Source organism: Chionomys nivalis, chromosome 19, assembly GCF_950005125.1.
Source record: "Chionomys nivalis chromosome 19, mChiNiv1.1, whole genome shotgun sequence".
NCBI classification, from domain to species: domain Eukaryota; kingdom Metazoa; phylum Chordata; class Mammalia; order Rodentia; family Cricetidae; genus Chionomys; species Chionomys nivalis.
Window position 1 is genome coordinate 48,759,748 of NC_080104.1, and position 23,514 is coordinate 48,783,261.

Consider the following 23,514-nt stretch of genomic DNA (forward strand, 5'->3'; position numbering starts at 1 on the left):
CTAGTCTGCTGTGTGCTGGAGGCATGCCCGTGAACAGTCCTTACCTCTGCTCCATGGAACTATAATTTAGTGGACCACCTGTAACTTTGTGATGCAGGTAATTAACACAGACAGGGTTTCTCTGTGTAGCCACGGCTGACCTAGTACTTGCTCTGTAGACCAGGCTGGCCTTGAACTCAGAGATCCATATGCCTCTACCTCCTAAGTGCTGGGAATAAAAGTGTGCACCACCACTGTCCAGTAATTTTTTTTTGTATTCTAAAGAGAAATTAAAGCTGCATGGTAAGTCAAGTTTATGTTTTATTACTCTTACATAAACATATATACTTATATAAACATATATAAACAAGGACTCCAGACCCTCTTGTCTTTAAATGCTAACCCGATATTTTGAAATCTTATTTGATGATGATGATAATTTTACTTTTTGTCTTGAAGGAGGTTGTATTATTAGGTATTGATCCTAAGGCCTTATGCTACTAGAAAACACATGCTCTATCACTAAGTGACACCTCCAAACTCACTACATTTTTTTAAAAAGAAATCATCTTTTATTCCCCCACTTCAGATTTTCATTAATAAAATATAGCTGTCATTTTACTAAACTGACAAATCTCAAAAGAAGTCTTATCAGTTTACCTTCTTGCCAAATCTTGCATCTTAAAAACATAATTTCCATAAATGTCGTGGAGCCCTGATAGGCTTTATCACTGACTTCATGTCCACAGGAAGCAAGACATTTGTTGTGAAATTCGATTTCCCTCTCCCCGGCCTGTTTCGGGCCGCATTTCCCTGTCCACTGATGCAGATCCAGCCGCCGCCAATCTCATCTCCTTTTCCTCCGGCTCTGTGGCCAGGTACTGCTGTAAGTAGGGCAGGTGGAGCAGGTCTGGGCAGCAGGGATGGATCTTGGGCTTTCGTGACAAAGGACCAGACGTCCGTCGGGGACTGGCATTTAAAGGTGGCTCACACGAGGATAAGCTGCTCTCTCATCCTGCTCTCTGACTCTCATTCAGTTCTTAGTGAGAAAGAATTGGTTTGGTCTTTGGTCTCTAGGTAGGGTTATAGGAGATGGCGTGGAAATTGAGACTCTCGGGGAAACAGACTTACTGCCTCATTGGAAATGGTGGTGCCTTCATTGTTCATGATTTTTCAGTCTTCCTAACCTCAGGCACTAGGCTATCCCAAATTGCTTACTTCTTTGAAAGTTGAAAGGTAATAGTCTAACCCTATAAGCTGGTTATTTGTATAGGAAATGAAACAAAGCACTTAAAATCTATTTAAAAAAAAAACTATATAACCACAAACTCAAACTAGAGATTTCTTTTGGTAAATTTTAAGCATTTAGCTCACATCATATATTGAAAGAAAAGATTGGTGCCTTTGGATAGTAGCATTGTAATGATTTTCTTTAAAAGAAAGTTTATTTTATTTATGTGAATGTGTATCTGTGAATATGTGTATCTATGTATGGGTGTGTGCACATGAATGCAGTATACAAAGAGGCCAGGAGAGGGTGTCATATAACCCTGGCACTGGAGTTAGATGTGGTTGTGAGCTACTTAGTATGGGTTCTGGGGAGTGAACTCAGGTTCTCTGGAAGAACAAGTGCTTTTAACTTCTGATCCATCACTCCTGCCCCTACTTTACTGATTACAATCTAGAAAGAAGTGCTGTGTTTTTTTTTTTTTTTAATCACGTCCTAACTACAAATAGCTGTAATTTCATTTCTTCTTTTGGCTCATTCTCCGGACAGTCTAACTGTGTATGATGTGTGAAATAGGGCCAGTCTGTGCTTTCAGGAAACAAGATGGTTTGAATGTTGCTGTAGCTTAGAACTCATTTGCTTTGTGAGATTGCTGATCCGTTTTCTCTAGACCCAGGCTTTATTTACCATTATATTCAAGAGAAGCTGGTCTCATCAGTCATTGTCCTTGACAGTGAACAAACACGCAATGTACAGCCCTTAATCTGTGGTACTTCTGGGTGTTACACAATCACCCTGCCTGTGCCCTTTCATGATTAGAGGCTTCTGCTTCTGTCCAGTCTGCACCCCCTCTCCCTATTCTTTTTCCATCTCACGGCTGTTCATGATTCTTCATTCCTGTTAAATATATTTTAGTCTGGAATTTGGGACTTAATTTTACCAGCATTTGATGGTATGTGAGCATTTGTTTTATTATGAATTCTTCAACACTTATGATAAACTTACTGAATGTGTCATGAAAACATGTTTTCAAAATATATATAATACAGTTTGAATCTATTAGTATAATATAGACACGCTGCGACTTAACATGTCAAATAAGAAGCTTATGCATAAACATAAAACCAATCTATATTTCCTAACCTAATAAGCACAAAGCCACACTCTTTTAGGCTGATTATTGTTAGTTTCTTGGTTTCACTGTGTTGAGCAAAAGTGAAGCATTTTCAGATCACCTAAAGAAGCATCTATTGTTAGTTGAACAGAACATACATTTTTTATTCCTTAAAAAAGGGCCAGCATTGGGTCTGCTTAGGCATCTCCACCTGGTTTACCAACATTTTATGATATTCTGTCTCAAAATTCAACAGCCTTTCCTTTCAAGGTAGCTATTTCCCTTGTTTTCAGGGAGTGGATGAGGTAGAAAGAGTGGAATAGTCTTCATTTTTCTTATTAGGTTTATAAACAGGGCCAATTGGCTTTTAGGGTACTGTCTCACAAGTGGACTCTGAATTTCCTTTCCAAATTCTCTCTCAATACCAGTGTCTGTTTTGGCTAAGTTCATGGAGAGCTATGGGTCCCAAGTGTGTGAAGAAATGTGATCCTCATGATTTCAGACCATCTTTGGGATTTGGGTCCATTTGCGATCTGAAGAGTGCTATAGACCCAAGGGGGAAATGACCATATTTATAAACAAAATGTAGCACATAATTATGGCCATGTCAGGAATTCTACTTTAGAAACCCCATCTTTTAGGCAGACACTGTTACCTTCTGTTTCAGCAGCTAAATATTCTAATTTAGGTATGTGCTGTCTTTTTTTGTGGCACGTCCCTTTTATATAGGACCAATTTGCATTCATAGAAAAATATTTATTGACAACCACTTTTGTACATGTTGCAGAATTTACGTCTTGAGAGGAAACCAGGAGTTCTGAACAAAGCACAAATGCATATTCTCTGTTGTGCACATTTCAGGAGGGCAAACTGTTTGGGTTGGTGCGAACAAGGGTGCTCTTGAGTGCACTATGCTAAACTAGGCCTAAGACGCCCAGGTTGAAAGGTGGAGGAAAATGGGTTGCAGTCGTCTGGTTGCAGACAGAGAGCGACAACCTCAAGCCCTTCAATCCTTGTGTCTTCACTTAGTGCTAGCTAGGTCTTGTTGGAAGAGATGGGTAAGAGTTTTCAAGCTTAGGTGAAGCAATATTTCTATTGGATTGAAAAGAAAGTGGCTGTGGCTTGTCAGTGCTGGCCTCCTGAGTCTGTCTCTCTCTCTCTCTTTCTCTCTCTCTCTCTTTCTCTCTCTCTCTCTTTCTCTCTCTCTCTCTCTCTCTCTCTCTCTCTCTCTCTCTCTCTCTCTCTCTCTCTCTCTCTCTCTCTTCTTTTCCTCTGTAGCTTTGGAGCCTGCCCTGGAACTAGCTCTTTGTGGACCAGGTTGGCCTCAAACCTGTGTCCTTTTCATTTTCTGTTTTATCAACACTTGAAAGTGTGAAGTTTGCCCAAATGACTTATGTCTATTACTTATGCGATGGTAAAACCCAAACATAGAACAGTTGCAGAAGGACAAGATGACAGTGGTGGGTAAATTGTCACATGCAATGGGAAAGTGATTCTGGCCACTGTGCTGTGTGTTCCCTTGGGTCCCCATGCTTTCAGTGCCTTTTTGGTAATTGTTATCCCACAAATATTTGAGATATTACTGTCTTCTGCTGACTGGTCTATAAACACACAATGGGCAGTATGCAATTAGGAGATGTTTATGTAGACAATTCAGAACATATTTTGGTTAACTTCTCTCTCTCTCTCTCTCTCTCTCTCTCTCTCTTTCTCTCTTTGTGTGTGTGTGTGTTATGCCTATGCCTGTGTATATGGAGGCCAGAGGTCATGTGGCTTCCTCTGTTGTGCTCCACTTTGAGACGTGGTCTCTCTGCCCAGATCCTGCTGTTTTAGATAGACAGGCTCAATGGCAAGTTCCCAGATTTGGCTGTTTGCACTTCCCGGTGCTGAGCTGTAGATACAGACCACTGTACCCAGTTCTTTATGTGGGAGTAGAGATTTGAACTCAGTTCCTCGCACTTGTGTACTTTGCACTGTATCATCATTACAGACCTTTTTTCAAGACAGGGTTTCTCTGTAGCTTTGGAGCCTGTCCTGGAACTAGCTCTTGTAGACCAGGCTGGCCTCGAACTCACAAAGATCTGCCCGTCTCTGCCTCCTGAGTGCTGGGATTAAAGGTGTTCACCACCACTGCCTGGCTATAATCATTTCTTTATTAGGGGTTGAGGATTTACATCAGTCTGAGATGCTCACCCAGCAAATGCAAGGCCCTAAATTCAGCCCCTGCACTGGGTTGGGAATTTAAGTCAGTCAGAGATGCTTGTCCAACAAATGTAAGGCCCCGAGTTCAACCCCCAGCACTGGAAAATAGGCTATAATTGATCTAGTATGTCAATCACAACTGATGACTCTCCTTAGGGAGAAGGACTAGAAAGGGTGCCCAAAAGAAACGTTGGTAAGTGATTGACATTTTTGGTCTCTTGAGTTGGCATCGTTTTCATGGGGGAAAAAATCATCAAATTAAATACTTGATTCTATAACAATAAAGAGAAAACACACAATCACAGGAAAAGCACAGACCTAAAGTAAACCTTTGCAAGGACAAGACCACTGGCGATTGACCTCTCAACGTTAGCCTGGAATGTACAGCCAAGGATGACGACTGACTATTGGCTCCTCTGTGAGGCCTGTTGCTCACCGGGGAGTGATCTGAACCTGACAGAACTTGAGCTGTGCAGGCTCTGTGCCCAGTGCCCAGCCTGAACCACATGTCCTCTGCCGGCCGCTGAGTCCTTTGAGTTGTGCTTGTTCCAGATTAGGTAGCCATCCCCTCAACAAATGTTCCTCTTTCTGATTTAGAAAAGGGAGAGGAAGGAAACTGGAATGCACGCAGGCCCAAAGGACGGAGGTCAACAGAACAGTGTCACTGCTGCGACACAATTCCAGACAAACGCTGCAGAGGGGAAACGCTGCAGAGGGGAAACGCTGCAGAGGGGAGCCTTATATGTAGGCTCTCCCTTGGCAGGAATATGGTTTACCGTGGTGTGGAAATCATGGTGGCAGATGCATTCACCATCAGGAAGCAGAGAGGTGAATGCCAGTGCCTTGCTTGCTTTCCCCTCTTTGTCAGATCCAGGAGCCCCTCCCTGCCCATGGAAAGGTGCTGTCCACAGTCAAGGAGTTAATATGTATCTTCCTACCTTAATCCATCTGTCTAGGTAACCCCCCCACAGGAATGCCCAGAGGCTTATCTCCCAGGTGACTCTGGGGCAGTGGTTCTCAACCTTCCTCATGCTGCAACCCTTCAGTATAGCTCCTCATGTTGTGGTGACTCCCAGCCATAAGATTATTTTCATTGCTACTTCTTAACTATAGTTTTGCTACTGTTACAAATTATAATGTAAATATCTGATATGCGACCCTGTGAAAGGAATGTTGATGCTGGGAGGCAAACATAGTTTCTCACCATATGGACTTCTTGATAGGAAACAAGAGAGTCCTCACCATGTGCTGGATGGACTACCCATCCCACCCTAGTGAGCAGTTTAGCAGAGACTAAGTAGGCCACTACTGTGTGTCTTAGCTTCATACATCACACTCCTGCCTCTCTGCAGCATCTTAGCCAGGCTGGGTACTGAGGTCCAGTAGTAAGTGAAAGATACTCAGACATACCCTGGCCTCATCTCTTAGTCCAGATTGGTAGCCTGAATAAGATTGGCCCACATAGGCTCATCTAGGTGTGACCTTGTTGGAGGAAGTCTGTCATCACTGGGGGTAGGCTTTGAGGTTTAAAAGTTTATGCCAGGCAAAGCTCAATCCCTCTCTGATGTGGGATTCCCCTTTGTATGCGGTGAATATCATTATTTAATAAAGGACTGCTTTGGACCTATAGCAGGGCAGAATTTAGCTAGGTGGGGAAAACTAAACTGAATGCTGGGAGAAAGGAGGCAGAGGAGAGAAAAGCCATGGAGACAGACATGCTAAAACCTTGCTGGTAGGCCACGACTTCGTGGTGATGCAAGGTTAATGAGGATGGGTTAAATTAATATGTAAGAATTAGTCAATAAGAAGCGAGAGCTAATGGGCCAACAGTGATTTAATTAATAAAGTTTCTGTGTGGTTATTTCGGGTATGAGCTGTGGAGCAGCCAGAATGGCCAAGCGGCCTTCTTACAACATCTCTCCCCGTTCCTGCCTGTGGATCAGGATGTAGAACTCCCAGTTACTTCTCCAGCACCATGATTGCTTGTGTGCTGCCATGCTCTCCACCGTGATGAGAATGAATTAAACCACTGAAACTTGCAAGCCAGTCATTAGTGACCTAGATCAGAGCGTGCCACTTGAGAGATGAAAAGAGAAGGTTTGGAAAGGGGAGAGTGTCACTGTGCATGTAGGGTAAAGTCTTGTGACAGTGAACATGCGACATGACCGGAAAGCCCACAGATCCACTAAGTGACCCGAAAAGCTAAAGGGGGCTCAGAACAGGGGGTTAAGTGGCTGCCTGCTGGAAGAAAAGAACAATCTGTCACCGAGGTGAACACAGACCTTCTGTGCCAACAATGGCTGTGAGGACGTTTTTCAGGAGAATGCCCTGCCCCGCCCTGTCTTCACAAACAGTCGGCTCAGGAAGTGCCCGAAAGGAGAGAAACCTGCTGGGCCTGTGTGTGGAGATAACACAGCTTTGACCAGCCAGCCTCTGACAAAACGGGAAGATCCTGGGCGAAAGCTTGCTGATAGCTAAAGACAATGCAGTTTCAGTTTGTGTTTGAAGAGGTTTACAGTGATCTTGGAAAAGGCTTTCTTGGTGTTAAAGCTGAGTGTGGCTGATGCGCACCCCTTTGAGACTTGTTTATGAGACGGCTTCTTTGATGGCCTTAAACTCCCAATATAGCCAGGGATGATCTTGGACTGATCCTGCTCCTAAGTGGGGATAGCGAGAGTCAGCACCACATCTGGTTTATATTGTGCTGGGGATTGAGCCTAGGTGTGATCCATAGTTTAATCCTCAACTCAACACACCCTAGATCCACCTGGATGAAGAGCCTCAGGGAGGTCTCCTCTGTAGCAGGTTGGCCTGTGAGGCATTCATTGTCTTAAGTGCCTTAATTGATACAACAACTGTTCTCAAGCTGGGGGCCTCAACCCCTGTAGGGGGTCAAAAGACACTTTCACATGGGTTGCCTAAGGTTAATTGGAAAAAAAATTATATTTACATTATGATTTATAACAGTAGTAAAATTACAGTTATGAAGTAGCAATGAAATAATTTTATGGTTGGGGGAGTCACCACAGCATGAGGAAACTTATCAAAGGGCTGCAGCGTTAGGAAGGTTGAGAATGACTGATGTAAGAAGACCCGCTCCAGTGTGGGCAACACCTTCTGGTAACATCCCAGATAAAAGGACATGGGAGAAGGAAAGCATTTTACTTCATGCTCTTTAGCCTTCACCTTTGCTGGCTGGATCATCCATCCTTTTGGTGTCGCTGCTGATTCCCTCAGTGATACAAATGGCTTCCACTCAAGAATGGAGAACAGTGGGCTGGAGAGATGGCTCAGTGGTTAAGAGCATTGCCTGCTCTTCCAAAGGTTCTCAGTTCAATTCCCAGCAACCACATGGTGGCTCACAACCATCCGTAATGGTCTGGTGCCCTCTTCTGGCCTGCAAGCATACACACAGACAGAACACTGTATACATAATAAATAAATAAATAAGATTTTTTTTTTTAAAAAAAAGAATGGAGAACAGTGAGTCTCCACGGGTTCTCTGGGCTTTTGGTCCCAGATTGGGACTGTTGAAGGCATCCTGCTTCACAGATTGAGCCCCTACTGGGTTCTTGACCTCTCCGGTGTGAGACAGTGATTTATGTACTACTCCGACTACATCATATAAGCCATTCTAATACATCCTCTTTTTATTTATTTATTTATTTATTTATTTATTTAATTTTATTTTTTTGGTTTTTCGAGACAGGGTTTCTCTGTGGCTTTGGAGCCTGTCCTGGAACTAGCTCTTGTAGACCAGGCTGGTCTCGAACTCACAGAGATTCACCTGCCTCTGCCTCCCAATACATCCCCTTTTTTTTAAAAAAAATAATTTAACTTTATTTTATGTGCATGAAGGCATCAACTCCCCTGAAACTGGAACTGCAGACAGCTGTGAGCTGCCACGTGGGTGCTGGGAACTGAACCCATGTCCTCTGGAAGAACAATCAGTGCTCTTAACCACTAAACCATCTCACCAGCCCCTCCAATACATCCTCTTTTAAGCATACATCCATCTGTCAGTTCTATTCCTCATGAGAAGCTGATGAATAATACATCAGACCTTTAGATGTGCTTAGAAAGCACTCTACCAGCTGAGACCCATCCTCAGCCTAAGACTTATTTAAAGATTTTTAGATTTCCTGTGAAAGAAAGTGCCCAGTGTTCTCTCTACATCTCTTCTGTTAAGCAGGAATGAGTAATATCCCTGTAATTAAGAAATGCCTGGCACCTGGGGTTGAGAAGCACCCACCCCCGGTGTCAAGGATGTACAAATGGGCCACCCATCCTCCCGTTGAAGAGCTGGTTCCTATTTATATCTCTGAGTTGGTGGCCTCTGTGGTTTGCTGTGTCCTTTGAGTGCTATAATCAGTGTGGCACAACTGTGGTCCTCGTCCTATGAATAGTCCCGTCCCAAGTAGTTCTTACATCTCACGGGCACCTTCTCTACTCAGAATCTTAATTTTCTGATGAGTAATCGGGAGAGAGGGCAGAGCAGACTTAAGTCAGCCCCATAATCGGATGAGTTATTTCTAGTTTCTCTAGATGGTCCATCCCGCTGTGAAAAAGACAAGCAAAACTTATTCTCAAGGCTCCTCCTTTCTTTTCTGGAAGTGAAATGGCTCATTTAGAATAGGTCAGAAGAGAAGGACAATGCCAGTTCCTTCATTTAGTTGACTTTAAACTGCAGTCTCTAGATCAGCAGCAGCAGCATCACCAGAGCACTTGGAATATTCTAGAAAGGCAACTGGTATTTCACTCTGACCTAGATAAACCTCATCCAAAGTGTGGGTCCCAGGAGAGAGAGAGAGACAGATAGAGAGACAGTCAGTCAAACAGAGACATACAGACACAGAGAAAGACAGACAGACACACACAGAGAAATAGAGACACAGAGACAGAGGCAAAGAGCGATAGAGACACAAAGAGACAGACAGACACAGAGAAAGACACACACAAGAAAGACAAGTGTTGCTCTAGCCAGAATCGTTCATTAGTACAGGGGAGACTGACCTGACTCCTGAGGGTCAGACTGGGCTGAGACCTGATCATATGTGCTGCATGTAAGAACTCACCTATAGGTGCTGAGCCCACTGCCCAGGCCCCTGGAAATGCCTCTTGTCTACCCATGTACACACCAAAGAGAAGGGAAGTGGGAGCCATTGGTGATGGGAGTGGAAACGGAGAAGGTGCAGACTACGGAAGATGGGCTATTAATTACACAGCCAGATGACAAGGGTGGAACTCATTAGACTATCCATCACAGGCATTTCTGGAGGCTCATCCGCGTCACACTACTTTAGGGATTGTCAGTGTTGATTTTTATAAAGTTTAAAAGTCATTGTGCTTTTTTTTGTTGTTATTTTGTTTTTAAGTTGTGTGTATGTGTGTGTACAAGCAGAGTCCAAAAAAGGGTATTGTCCGATCCCCTGGAGCTAGAGTTACAGGCAGGTGTTCATCAATCACCAGTGGGATCTTGGGCAGCTTCTTGGTTTTGGTTATTATGAATTCTATGATCATGGGTTTATAGATTTATCATTGAGAGCCTGATTTCATTGGGCTTATATCCAGAAGTGGTTGCTGACTCAGATGGTAAATGTATGCTCATTTTCTGATGAACCTCCGTGCTTCTCCCCTCCTCTCCCCATCCCTTCTCTTCCTCTATTTTTATTCATTCATTAATTCATTCACTTATTTATTGATGGATTGAGTCAATATCTCACTATATTGCCCTGACTGACATGGAACTCACTATACAAACGGAGCCAGCTTTAAACCCAAACGCTCAGCCATCTCCCTACTTCTGCTCCGTGAGTGCCAGGATTGAAGGCGTGTGAAGAGGCACCTTCCCTGGCTCCATGCTGGCTTTTGTATCAGTTGCACTACTCCACATTCTCACTAACCATGCATGTGGATACTAATTTCTCTATATCTATCTGCACGATACCTGTTCCTTTACGGATTTTGTTTTGTCTCTCTTTGTTTTTTATAATAGCCACTGTTATATGTATAACAGGGAATGGATAAAAATGTCATACTTTGGTACTGGAAAAAGCACTGAGTCCAAGGTCTCACATCATTTAAATGGAAGTCTTCTGTCACGAGCTACTAGGCTGGTCAGGGAATTACACTGGAATTAGAGTATAGACTGGATGCTTTCTCCAAAATATCCTGATGCTCTTAATAAAATAGAATTAAAAAGTCCCTCTCCCAGTCCCAAAATGTCAACTGAATTGCAGTAAGTCAGATTCTGAATGCATAGCCTCTTCTGAAATATAAATGTAGCACAGTTGTCCCTTGCTTCTAGGAATTTGGCTGGGGAGTTTGTCACTTTGTTCTGGTGTCAGTAGAAAATATCCTTGAGATTAAGGATTTTGGTCTTTTCCCAGGCCAGTGTCATATGGCCAGATAGTCTTGAGAAACCCGACAGGGGCAGTGAGTCTCAGGGCCCAGACGGCCTCCGATCACCAGGGCACATGTGAGAAACCCTGCAGCATCCTGCTGCTAGGGAGCATGCCCGGTAGGTGAAGGATGCTGTGTGCACTTCCATCTTTCCGTGTATTCTCTGAGTGCTGCCCTGTAAGTCAGGGGCACCTGTACTGCCCTTCCTATGTGACTTCACAGCTGCTTCAAGAATGGGACCTGTGCCCCAGAGAATTTATCTTCCTGTCTTTCGTGAGCTCCATTCTGGATACTATGTCTGATGCTGAGGATGGAGAAACACCAGCCATCTGTGAATTTGTGCAGTGCTCTCAGGCCCAGTAGGGAATGGGTTTAGCAGGCTTAAAAATGGCTTATTTTTTAAATCATTTATTTACTTATTTTGTGTGTGGATGTGTGTTCACATGTGTGTGGGTGTATGTATTGGTATATGTGTATGCACATATGTGTAGAGTCCCCAAGTTAATGCCTGGCTTCTTCAGTCTTTTTATTTTATATATTATGGTTGGATCTCTCTCTCTCTCTCTCTCTCTCTCTCTCTCTCTCTCTCTCTCTCTCTCTCTCTCTCTCACACACACACACACACACACTTTTTTTTTTTCTCTCTCTCTCCCCCTCTAAATCCGGAGCAAGCCAGTTCCAGCTACTCTAACTAGTCCACTTGCCCAGAGAACCCCTGTCTCTGCCTCCTGAGTGGCTGTCATTTTTACCTGGCCTTTATTTATGTGGGCTCTGGGGACCTGAGCTTCAGTCCTCATGTTCGCGTGACAAGCCTTTTATCTACCATGCCATCTCAATCCAGAAAATGATTTTTAAGTAGGAATTTGCTTGGCTGTTTTTACCATGCTCAGAAAAGAATGGAAGATATTAGCTGATTTTGTTTTATATACTAACTATTAACTCGTGCTTACACTCTCTGGCAGTCCTTGGGGAAGTTGAGTTACTCTTATTGACAGGAAATGGGATCTCTGCTGCTAAGTTCTTTGAACACAGTCTGGAGCCCGTGGCGGGGCTCAAGAGAGGAACAAGAGCCACCATGGGCCAGAGTCATAGTCTTCTCCTGCATTTTTCTGATCCTGCCTTCCAGTATGGTCCCATAAAGATTCATCACTGATTGCACGGCTGTCTCTGGCTTCTTCTTGTTTGCCTTCTGCTGTTCTTGCAGATCTAACCCAGGCCCCTGCATGTGTTAGGCAAACCAGACCTTCCAGGTACACCCCAGCTCTTTTTTCTGTTTGAGACAGTCTCACTAAGTTGCTCAGGCTCTCCTTGAACTCACCCTGTAGCCCCAGCAAGCTTTGAACATGTAATCTCCCAAACTTATCCTCTCCAGTATTGGGCTGTGAGGCCTGTGCCCTCAGGCTCAACTAGACTTAATCTTTTAAAGTGGATTTTACGGTGAATATAAAGGCAACTAAAATTCCTCATATTTTACTTCAACATTTCTCCTGATCAACTCTGGAAGTCTATGGAATGGCAAATATTTTGACTTTATAATTGTTTCTTTCTAATCATGTCAAGCATGGTTACATCTGACCTGAAGCAAGCATACAGACTTTTAAAATCTGGCTTATGGGTAACTTATTCAGAGGAGGTCGTTGTTAGACTCTGAAGTTATCTGCGTTTCAATGCACTTCTCCTCTCAAAGCATGATCCTTTTTAGATGTTAGTTCTGTCGTAACCTGTGAACATTCCATTAACACTTTGGCCTGGAGCAGTTTCTTTCCAGCCAATTTATTCTGGTTTCTCTCTGTGCTCTTGAGACTTTAAATGGCTAACATTGCAGGAAAAGTACACGCTGGGACCATCTGGTGTGTATCAAGGTGACTGCGCCTCAACTCATTTAATGGAATGTTCCTTTCTGTGATTGCACATTCCCCTCCCCCCACTGGTATCTTTGCACACACAATGATACTCTTATCTGGTGTAAGTTCCGCACCTTTGCATTAAGTCAAGGTCACCACCGCTCAACCTCTGGCTCCTCCTTGTACAAATTGTGATAACCTTCACTTTCCCCACCACCATTGTAAAATCTCTTTGTAAGCAGGTAGCACTTAGTCACTGCTGCAAGAGGACACTAGTAATACAAGCAGTGCGGCTCTGGGAATTCTCTTATTTGTCAGGGCCATCTGGGTTGCAGAGTCTTGGGAAGGCTGGTAGGACTTTAGGCTGGTTGGTGACAGGATTTGTGCTGGCTCTCTCTTTTCTGACATGGCTGCCGGAAGCTGCCAAGGTGGGTAAGCCTCAGACCGCCTTTGGTCCCCAAAGCTGTTTGCTTTGTCTTGTGAGCCAGGCAGAGTGTGATGGCAGGAAGCTGCTCCCTGAGGAGGCACCCCATCTGTGAGACCCCTTGTTCTTTTCATTTCATTTTCCTTTATCAACACAGGATTTCTCTCCACCCTAGCTAACTCTTCCTAAGGGCTACAAGAATGGGAGGATACACTCTACAAAAGCTCACAGAATTCCAGGAGTCTGAGTCAAGTTCCCTGAGTATTTACCTGAGAGACGGTTTGCCAGGCCAGCTGCTGGAAATGCAGGGGTTCAGATAATTCTCTAAAATGACATTGCTATGTCTTCAAAGTGGTTTCTTCACTGAGATTTCACTTGAGGACTCGAACATGTTTGCTCTGTGAAGAAGGGAACTGGGATGGCCCTGACTGGACAGTTGAGACCCTGGAGGCATGGATCATTGTTCCTGCCTTTTCTTTCCCTTCATGGCATGGGAAGAGAGCATTCTGGGTCAGGGTTGGCCCACTATAATTCATCCTGTGTTACTTTCCAATGAAAATAGGGCTTGCGTAAGGGAAAGGGTCAGGGCTGAAGTATTGGTTCTTTTAGCCTAATCTTGAACCATGAGCCACCTGGGTAGAACCAGTCTCTCTCCTCATGGCTGTTCTTTGAGAACTAGAGCAGCTTCCCCCAGGCTGTCTGCACTGCCTTCTTCGGTTGGAATTTCAATCTTCCCAGTGACCAAAAATGTATGTCCACAGGTACGGGGAGCGGGTGCCACTTGCCTAACGAACGAGTGACTTTTTCTCTGATGGGGCGATTTTTGGGGGACCGGCAGAGAGCCTGGGGATCACCACAGATTCTCGAGTTTCCCCAATTCAACTGTTCTTCAGGACTTTAGAAGGACTTACGCAAAGCTTGTTTCTATGGTCACGGGGTCTGTCACAGGTGTTCTGTAAATACCACGTGACCTAATGAAACCACCAGTCTCCGAGTGGTTTCATAGTTGATCCCTAATGGCCGTGTTAGTCACCGAGCCCTAAATGGGTTCCCCCACCTGAAATATATCTAGATTCAGTTCTAGTGACTCAGGGTGATGCGGTAAACAAAACGGGCTTCTGTTCTGTGGGACCTTCTCATTGTGCTGTGGTCCATACACCATAGGCAAATGGACTCTAGGTGCAGGGCTTGCCCTAATTGCAGTTTGCCCTTAGGAGCTGTCACTACGGCTCGTGTTAATAGATTCATTTTGATGAATGATTTGGGAAGGCGTGAAGTGACGATGCTTTCAATGTACTAGAGACGGGTGGAAATGTTTCTGTGTTTTCCTCTCATTGCAAGGCGATCCCACAATCAGAACTGGCTGCATGCAGCATTATTTTGACTGTCTAGTTCTTTGGGCTTCTCAAAAATAATTCCAAAAGGCCAGTAATAGTCTTAGACTTTAAAATGTACAATTTTTTTGTAACTTGTTTACCATGCTTATTCTTTTAGGAAATATTTCAGCTAATTTTATCTACATTTTCAAGTGGCTCGACTTCAGGTTTTCCCTCGATCTTAACGTCTACTACTGAGAGCCTGGTGTTGAGGCAGTAGAGAGCTGAGACTGAGGTCAGATGACCTGGTTCAAGTCCTAGTCTGAATTGGTTTGGGATAAAAGTGCACACCTGTGTTAGACTCTTTTCAAAAATTGAACTGGGAAGGAGAGACGATGCTTCTGTGGCCTGATTCCATCTAATGGAGGGTGTGGAAGCCCAGGAGCTTGCAGTGGGTGGCAAGAGGCCCATTCTTGATGTGGTTCTGGGAGCATTTTTCTCTCAGTACACCTGGAGTCAGAGCACCCTGGGGAAAATGGCTGCTGGGTATCTTCAGTCTACAAGGTTACCTGTAGCGCCTGCCAGTGCTAGCAAGGAGCTGAGATTCCAAGCTGAAGGGGTGGAAGGGAAGGATGAAGCTGAGCTATGGTGTGTGGAATCTCCCTGGAGTTGGTGCTCTTAAAAGAGGTGTAGAATAGGTTAAAGAAAATGAATTTTTCACAAATAGAGGAAGGAAAATACCAGAGGGGCCAATGCTTAAGTGCTCATATTCTGTATTTCTGGGCATGGTGCCATTTATTGATTGGCAAGACTTTGTCATGAGCCATATCTTGGTAGAAGGAAAAAGAAATATTTAGAAATCATAGAAGTTAGATTTCTGGCTTTTGTTCTTTTACTTCCTAGAAAGTATACCTTTATCTTCATACTTAAGGGCATAGAAGGATGTGTGTGTGTGTGTGTATTTACACATGCGAATATACTTATATATACTTTCATGCTTAAGGATATATACACACATGTGTATATTTTCAGTAATATTTGTTGGCTTGGCCACTCACAGAGTTCTGCTATTTACGGTGTTCATAAGTGCACACCTTTACACTCTGCCCCACCCTGTCCCAGGGCGGCTCTTCTGCCTTTTTCATATTCCCTTTAATAATAATCTTGTTTTTGAAACACCACATGGTAAACTGAGTCTCTATGTCTTTGTTTTAAATTATCTGGAAACCATTCGGCTTAAACAGCCGTGGTGTTTCAGAAAGGCCCAAACGACCTTTCCGTACTTTGAGAGTTTAACCCTGAACTGCTGCCAGGTACTTACTTCTAGCAGAATGAGGGAAGTCACATGGCCACTCAAACCTTCTCGCAGATAACAGTGGTAAGAACAGAATAAAAAAAAAATTCAAAGTAAGAATCCTCAACTATTTAAAGATACAGGGAAAGCACAGGACAGATGAGAACAGGGATTATTTTGATATAAAACAGCAGGCCTGTGACACAAGGATCAGGACTCTGAACTGATGCATGCTGGTCCAGCAGCAGCTGCTGGCCGCATCCTTGTGAGGCCACAACCAAAGCTCTGCCTGAAGGAACCAAGGGACTGGAGGTCATGGTTGAAAAACCACTTGCAAATTTAATGTTGGATTATATTTTTGCTTGCAGCACTGGGGATTGGACCTGGGACCTCATGCATGCTCTGCCATGGAGCTGCATCCTCATCTCACGTAGAAATTAAAAAACTTATGATTATTTTTAATTATGTGTTTGTGCATGCATCGGTGTGGGTGTGTGTACGCATGTGTGTGCATATGTGTGTGTATGCGCTCAAACAAGTGTGTGTGTGTATGTGTGTGTGTGTTACACCAGGTTTGTGTAGGTGTCCGTGGAGACCAGGAGAGGGCATCAGATTTCCTGGAGCTGAAGTTACAGGTGCTTGTGAGCTGCCCAGTGTAGACTCTGAGAACCAAATGCAGCTTGTTCTAGAGGAAAGTAGTAAACACTCCTAACCACCGCGTCGTCTCTTCAGTCCCCACTGTCCCACTTGGGAATTTGACAGGAAAGTCTCGGTGGCAACAGAAACATAGAAAACATACAGCTCTCTGGCATGCACCCATAAGAAACCCCAGGCTTCCTGGACAGCACCCACCCGAAATGCCCTCCCTCGCCATGCATCTAGCTAGAGACTAAAGCAGAGAACCACTCACTTCCTAGAAGTCGGAGCTATTTGCCCTCGCTGTCTCTGAACTGACTTGCAGCTTGTTTTAATGGATGTATTTCCCAGCAGTGCCAGTGTTTACGGGCTTGATATGATGTGGAAGAGGGAGCGTAGCCAGCCAAGCTGGGGTGTTAGTGCAGATATTCTGCATCCGAGAAGATGGTGCATCATATGTGTCCAGCATTTTGGCTCCTGGAAAATGACACAACATAGTTGAGAATCCTCATGGTTAACCTACAGTGACATCTGCGGGGAGCCACAGAAAGGCATCACAGGCACCAACTGTGTAGGAGGCAGACATTGTGGTTGGAATTCAAGGAAGTTCCCCACCCCCTAGACTGAAAACCAGCAACCATCAGAGGAACATGGCAGAATCCAGAGGTGGCCTGATGCGTGTTCCCATATCACATGCTAAGAAACAATGTTTGAGCTACACTTGGAAAAGAATTTGAGGGAACCAAAATGATACCAGGTTTACTTCCGACTTACAAACAGGAATGAAGAGCATGGATGGAGGAACACTGAAGGTCACTGCGAAAGAGGACAAGATGGGACTGCCTGAAAACTGGTTTCTAATGCAGTGAAATGCAGTGACACTGCAGCGACAGTGCCGAGGAGACACGTGCTGCTGCGCCATCCCGCTCTTTTCACAGACACATAACTGAAACGGACATTTCAATTTTGGGAACAACCACTAAAAATAATAAAGAGATACAGCTATAAGACCTATAGCAGAAATGAAATCTCAAGATGACATCTCATTATTAGAAAGCATGCCGAATGCCCGGGGCTGCAGTCCAATGGTACAACGCAGAGCGAAAGAAAAACAAAATAAACGCGAGGAAAAGAAGACTTGAACAAAGGGAAAAAATCAGATAAATAAGGCATATTGGAAGAGATCTGAACATTGCCCTATCAGTAATTATATCTATTATTAATTGACTAAACTTTTCAATTAAAAAGCACAGTATATCAGGGTAAGAAATGGTAAGACAGCTAGTGCTCTCTACGGTTGTAATGGCAGGATAAAATTGCAACATTAGGAAGACTGGCGAGAGACATAAACTGTAAAGGAAGGATGGTTGTAAACCTTTAAAGAGAAGCGTTGGAGGTAGTAAGGATGTCCACTTCGAGGCTTTTGGGGGTAAGATCAAGTATAGACAGAAGAAGGAAAATATCTTAATGGGAAAAATGGTCAAAATAACCCCCAAAGTAGAACAATATACTATATCACTAAGCTTACAAAGAAACAAGGACATTTGACTTAAGTTCAGGGAAAAAATAGGCAGAATTAAAACGTTACCACAAAAATATATGCAGTTTGCTGATGTTGAGAGCTCATGAAGCAAAATAGCAACAATAGACACCCAAGCATCAAATTAAAGAAACAGGTGAAGTGGATTAACTGGAAGTTGGAGAGACCCTTCACCGTCTCATGTTGACCACCAACCATAGAATTAGTTTAACTGTTGTTTCATTAGCTCTAATGTAAATATATGTGCCTTTTCATGGTTTTAGGTGATCCCTGTGTAAGAGTCAACCCCCCAAAAGTAGCGACCTACAGGTTGAGAACCTTTAGCTGGGCAGTGGTGGCTCATAGCTTTAATTCCAGCACTCAGGAAGCAGAGACAGACGGATCTCTGTGAGTTCAAAGCCAGCCTGGTCTATGGAGTGAGTTCCAGGATAGGCTCCAAAGCTACACAGAAAAACTCTGTTTTAAAAAACCAAGAAAGGAAGGAAGGAAGGAAGGAAGGAAGGAAAAGAGGAAGGAAGGAAGGAAGGAAGGAAGGAAGGAAGGAAGGAAGGAAGGAAAAGAGGAAGGAAGGAAAAGAGGAAGGAAGGAAAAGAGGAAGGAAAGGAAGGAAGGAAGAAAAAGAGGAAGGAAGGAAGGAAAAGAGGAAGGAAGGAAGGAAGGAAGGAGCATCCCTCTAGAGGCCATGCCTAACTGCACAGGGAGCACAGAGATTCAGCCCTCTTGTGAGCTTAGAAGACAAGAAATGGAAGAGGCAGGTGTTGCCTAATGATTGGAAGTGTTCTGGGAAGTGGGTCCTTGTACAAGCACCTGTGGGGTGCACTCACACGGACCTGGGCTAGGTAGGTCAGTCTTTTGACCCGGTTTCTTGATGCAGTTGAGAAACAGGGTAAACATGAGCTGTGAGACTGTGCCAGCGTTAACCCAGTGTATGGTGTTAGAATAGATATTTTAAAAAATGCATGTATGATGTTGGGCGGCAGTGGCACACAGCCTTAATTCCAGCACTCAAGAGGCAGAGACAGGTGGATCTTTGTGAGTTCAAGGTCAGCTTGGTCTACAGAGTGAGTTCCAAGACATGCTCCAAAGCTACAGAAAAACCCCATCTCAGTAAACAAAAACAAACAAATAAACAAAACACAAATGGGTCAAGCTTACATAGTAACAACACGATAAATTCAAATCAGTACCATTGCTGCTAAAAAGTATTGCCTCTGTTAGCAGTATGTGTAATTTTCCTACACCTGCCCACACAGGAGAATTGCTTGGGACAGTATTGCCATAGTTACCAGAGGTGGAATGTTTTGAGCCAGGAGTTACAGTGGCTACCAGATGATCACAACTAGCTGTAGGCCTCAAAGATGCTCATCCAATAGCTGGACAGTATGTGTCTGTGACCCCAGCACTTAGGAAGAACAAGGTGACACTTGGCTACCTGGCACTAGAGGCCACCCTGGGCTATGTTTGTACCAGTTTCAATAAATAGTGTTCACCAAGACACAATGAAATTAATTGATTTCATGTCAGACACTGTCTGTTTTGAACGATTTCTCTCAGTTTGTTTTTATATTCAGTCTACTTCCTGTTATCTCATCTTAACATTTGTATAGGGAGTTACAGGAAATCTTAGTATTACAAAAATATTTAGATATTGTCAATTCACTAGCACGTTAAAGGACTACTACATTAAAATAACTATTACTGTTCTAATCAGTGATTAGATAGATTTTCTCTAAATCTATATAGGATCAGGTCTCAAAAAAAGAAATGTCATGTCAGCCTGTAGATGGCAGTGTGGCTTCGTGCTTGAAGTGAAGGGGGGGGGTGGCGAGGACCCGGGGACCGTTTGCCTCCACAGCAATCTGGCACGATTAAGGCAAAATGACTTCATATCTCATTTAGAAAAATACATTTTAATAAGCAGGCAGATAGGTTTTAACTGAGTCCTGAGACAAGCATATCTTCCTTGTTTGGAACCCATACTCCGTCATCTTGGCTCCCTTGGTTTTACCTGTGGTTAAGAATGGCAGTTTTCTGAGTCTCCTTTTCACCTTGTTCCCTGTCTAATTCAATTACTCAGCCATGAGCGCTTCAGTTTACAAGCATCCAAATGTTTTACTATTCTGTCTTTTTAAAGTATGTCCATGTTTTAAGAAATTCCATGTGATCAATGATGATAACACGCATGTGCGTATGGGCACACGCACAATCCCCCACCCCCATCCACTCCCATTTGTCCCAGCTGCATGGTCTATTATGTTAGGAAGTCTGGCATGTCAGGACTGGGATGTAGTTCATGTTGTAGTGTGCTAGCCCAGCGTGCGAGAAGCCCTGGATTCCATTCCCAGCACATAGAAAATTGGGTCTGATTGGGAACTCACCAAGGCCAGCTGGCCTGGGTCTGAAAAAAGCATGGGATAAAACCGGACTCGCTGAACATAGCGGGCAATGAGGGCTGCTGAGAACTCAAGAACAATGTCACTGGGTTTTGATCCTACTGCACATAGTGGCTTTGTGGGAGCCTAGACTGTTTGAATGTTCACCTTACTAGACCTGGAAGGAAGTGGGAGGTCCTTGGACTTCCCACAGGGCAGGGAACCCTGACTGCTCTTCAGGCTGATGAGAGAGGGGGAGTTGGTTGGGGGAGGGGGAGGGAAATGCGAGGCGGTGGCGGGGAGAAGACAGAAATCTTTAATAAATAAATAAATAGATAAATAAATAAATAAATAGATAAATAAATAAATAAATAAATAAATAAATAAATTGGGTCTGAGCGCACACACCTATAATCCCAGTACTGGGAAGGAGTGGCAGGAGGATCAGAAGTTCAAGATCCTTCTTGGCTACTCAATTGAAGTACAGATCCTATTTGAAAGAATAAACAAACAGAAAAGAAGATTTGATGGAAGACCCTCCTCCCTCCCCCCGCTGGCTCTTCTGCACTCCCTGCCTGCTGTCACTTCGCCATCTACTGCCTAGTGGCTTCGGCTTTGCTGTGAGCACCCCACACAGCATCTCTTGGTAAGGCCATCAGGGATGTCCAGAGGACACATTCTAGATTCCTTTCCATTGCTCTTTGCACCTTCCTTCCTGGCACTTCTTGGCTGTGGTAGTCTGGGCCCTCCCACATTCCATCACCTCCCTTTCCCAGAAGAAACACTTCCCTTCTCTGCTAAGCTAAGTGTTGAGGTTCCTTGGGCCGCACTCATCTCGGACAGTTTTCTTCCATTCCCCAAATTAACCTGTTGGCTTTCTCCACCTGGAGGTGCACATGGGAGTCTCCATTCTGGCCTGCGACACAGACCCCAGACCAAGACACTCGTCTTCCGACCAGTTTCCTTCTTTCTAAATTTACTTTCTTTCAGTCCCTTCTCCATGTTTTCCTCTCAGGGAAAAAAAAAAATGAAAAGAAAAAGAAAAGAAAGCTTTTCCAAAGCAGACTTCCTTCTTAAGATGCTCCCAGGGTTTTTCGTGGCTCAATAAATCCTAAAGCTTCAACACTGTCCTGTGTAATCTAACCCCAGTTTGAGCATTCTTCCTCACCTGGTGGACTCCGGCCTCAGCAGGCTTTTATCAATATTTCTTCTACACAGGCTCTTGGCAACCAGCCTGCAGACCTAGGGATGCACCATCCTCTCCTTCCGGTGTTCTCATGCAGCCCTGCACCCGCCCGTTCATCCAGGCCCACTGTTAGCCGCATGTGCCCACCAGCTCCTCCCCATCCCTGCAGGTGCCCTGGGGTCTTCCTTCTGTGTTGGGCTCTCATCTCAGTTCCCATCTATTTCATCATCTTTCCCCAGCTCCGGCTGCGGGCAGTTTTGTGCGCTGCTCATTTCTGCTCTGTGAGAGGCCACATCGTGGAGGCTGACCACCTGGCTCTCTGTTCTAGTCTGGTTTCCAGCAACATTCCGGGGGCAGTCCAGGATGGCATGCACTTACAGAGAACAGCAGGAAGCAAGTGCTTCAGGCATGTCAAGGGCAATGCTGTTCATTTTTCTGAAGTTTAACATTCTCCCTAGGACTTCATTTTTTAAGGCAAATAATGGCAAAAACAAAAATACTGTTCTGAGAGGTTTGTATGAAACCATTCACATACAAATGAACTTTTTAGAATATCAACTATCTTATAACTAGTAGCTTAAAAATTTTAAGATCAATGATTTTTTTTCACAGAATGGGTACACATCTTAAATTTTGTTTTGTTCTTGATGATGCCTAGTAACTTGATGATGCTAGTATAAATTGGATGGTGTAGTGGGACATTTTCTTTGTCAGCTTGAATCACCACGGAAACACACCACTGGGTGTGTTGGTAAGGATGTTTCCAGAGAGGTGTGACCGAGGAAGGAGGACCCACCTTCGATGTGGGCAGTGCCATTCCACAGGCTGGCATCCTGGACTGCATGAAGAGAAGGGAGAATGGGCACCACAGCTGCTCTTTCTGCTTCCTGACCACAGAGTCAATGTTCTCAGCCGCTTCACTGGCCTCCCCACAGTGAGGGACTGTGGCCCCTCAGATGGTGACTCAGAGCAAACCTGTCCTTCTTTTATGTTGCTTTTGTCTTGTGTTTTTATCACAGCAGCAATAAAAGCAGCCAATACAAATGTCCAAAGGGAATTTCAAATTCTAAGCATCATTTCATTAGGACCTAGGAAATACATGTAGACAGTTCACCCACGTTTCTATAAATATTCTCAAATTCAATGAAAGGCATTAAGATACTTGGATTGAAAAAAAAAGCTTATCATTTTCCCAGTAATTAAAATGCCAGTCCTAATCAACCCCGTAGACCACAATTGCTCCTAAATTATACCTGAGTTCTGTGTCTAAATTTGAGCGGCCCGAGAGAACAGCAATGACTCACCATTTTTCTAGCTAAAACTGTCTTAAGTCGGGCCTCTATTCAAGCCCATTTTTCTAAATCAACATCCATGGGTAGCTGTTCTCACTGATTGGAAAACTGTCTGTCCGCATAATGTGTATTGAACACCTCCGTTGTCCATGACTCACTGTTCCGCTTGATGCGAGATGTGCTCATCTCTCTTCCTTTATCTAATCTGCAAGAGGAAGCATCTGCACGAAGACGGTCAGCATGTGTGTGCAGAGTTATTCACCAAAAGCAAGACCCCCGGCTGCATTTGGAAGGACCCTGCTGGGTCTGGGATTACTCTCATCAATCTCCCTGCCACATTTTCCTCCAATAGAAAATGAGGTACTTTAAAAGATAATTATACCTTTATTTGGCTCAAAGAACAATTTCTAAAGCCGTCTGGTCTGATTTAGAGATGTCTTTATTCATCTGCTTAGGAACTGGGAAATGGAGGAAAAAAAATCTTCATGGTTAGCCAGCAGAAATTACTTAGAAGTCTGTATTGTGTGTGCATGTGCACGCATGTGCATGCCTGCATACACATGATGTGGAAGCCATTTAAGAGGTCAATGAGCAGAACGGGTGGTGGCACAGGCCGCTAATACAGTACTGTGAAGGAGGAGACCAGAAGAACACAAGTTCAAGGCCAACCTCAGCTATACAGAGA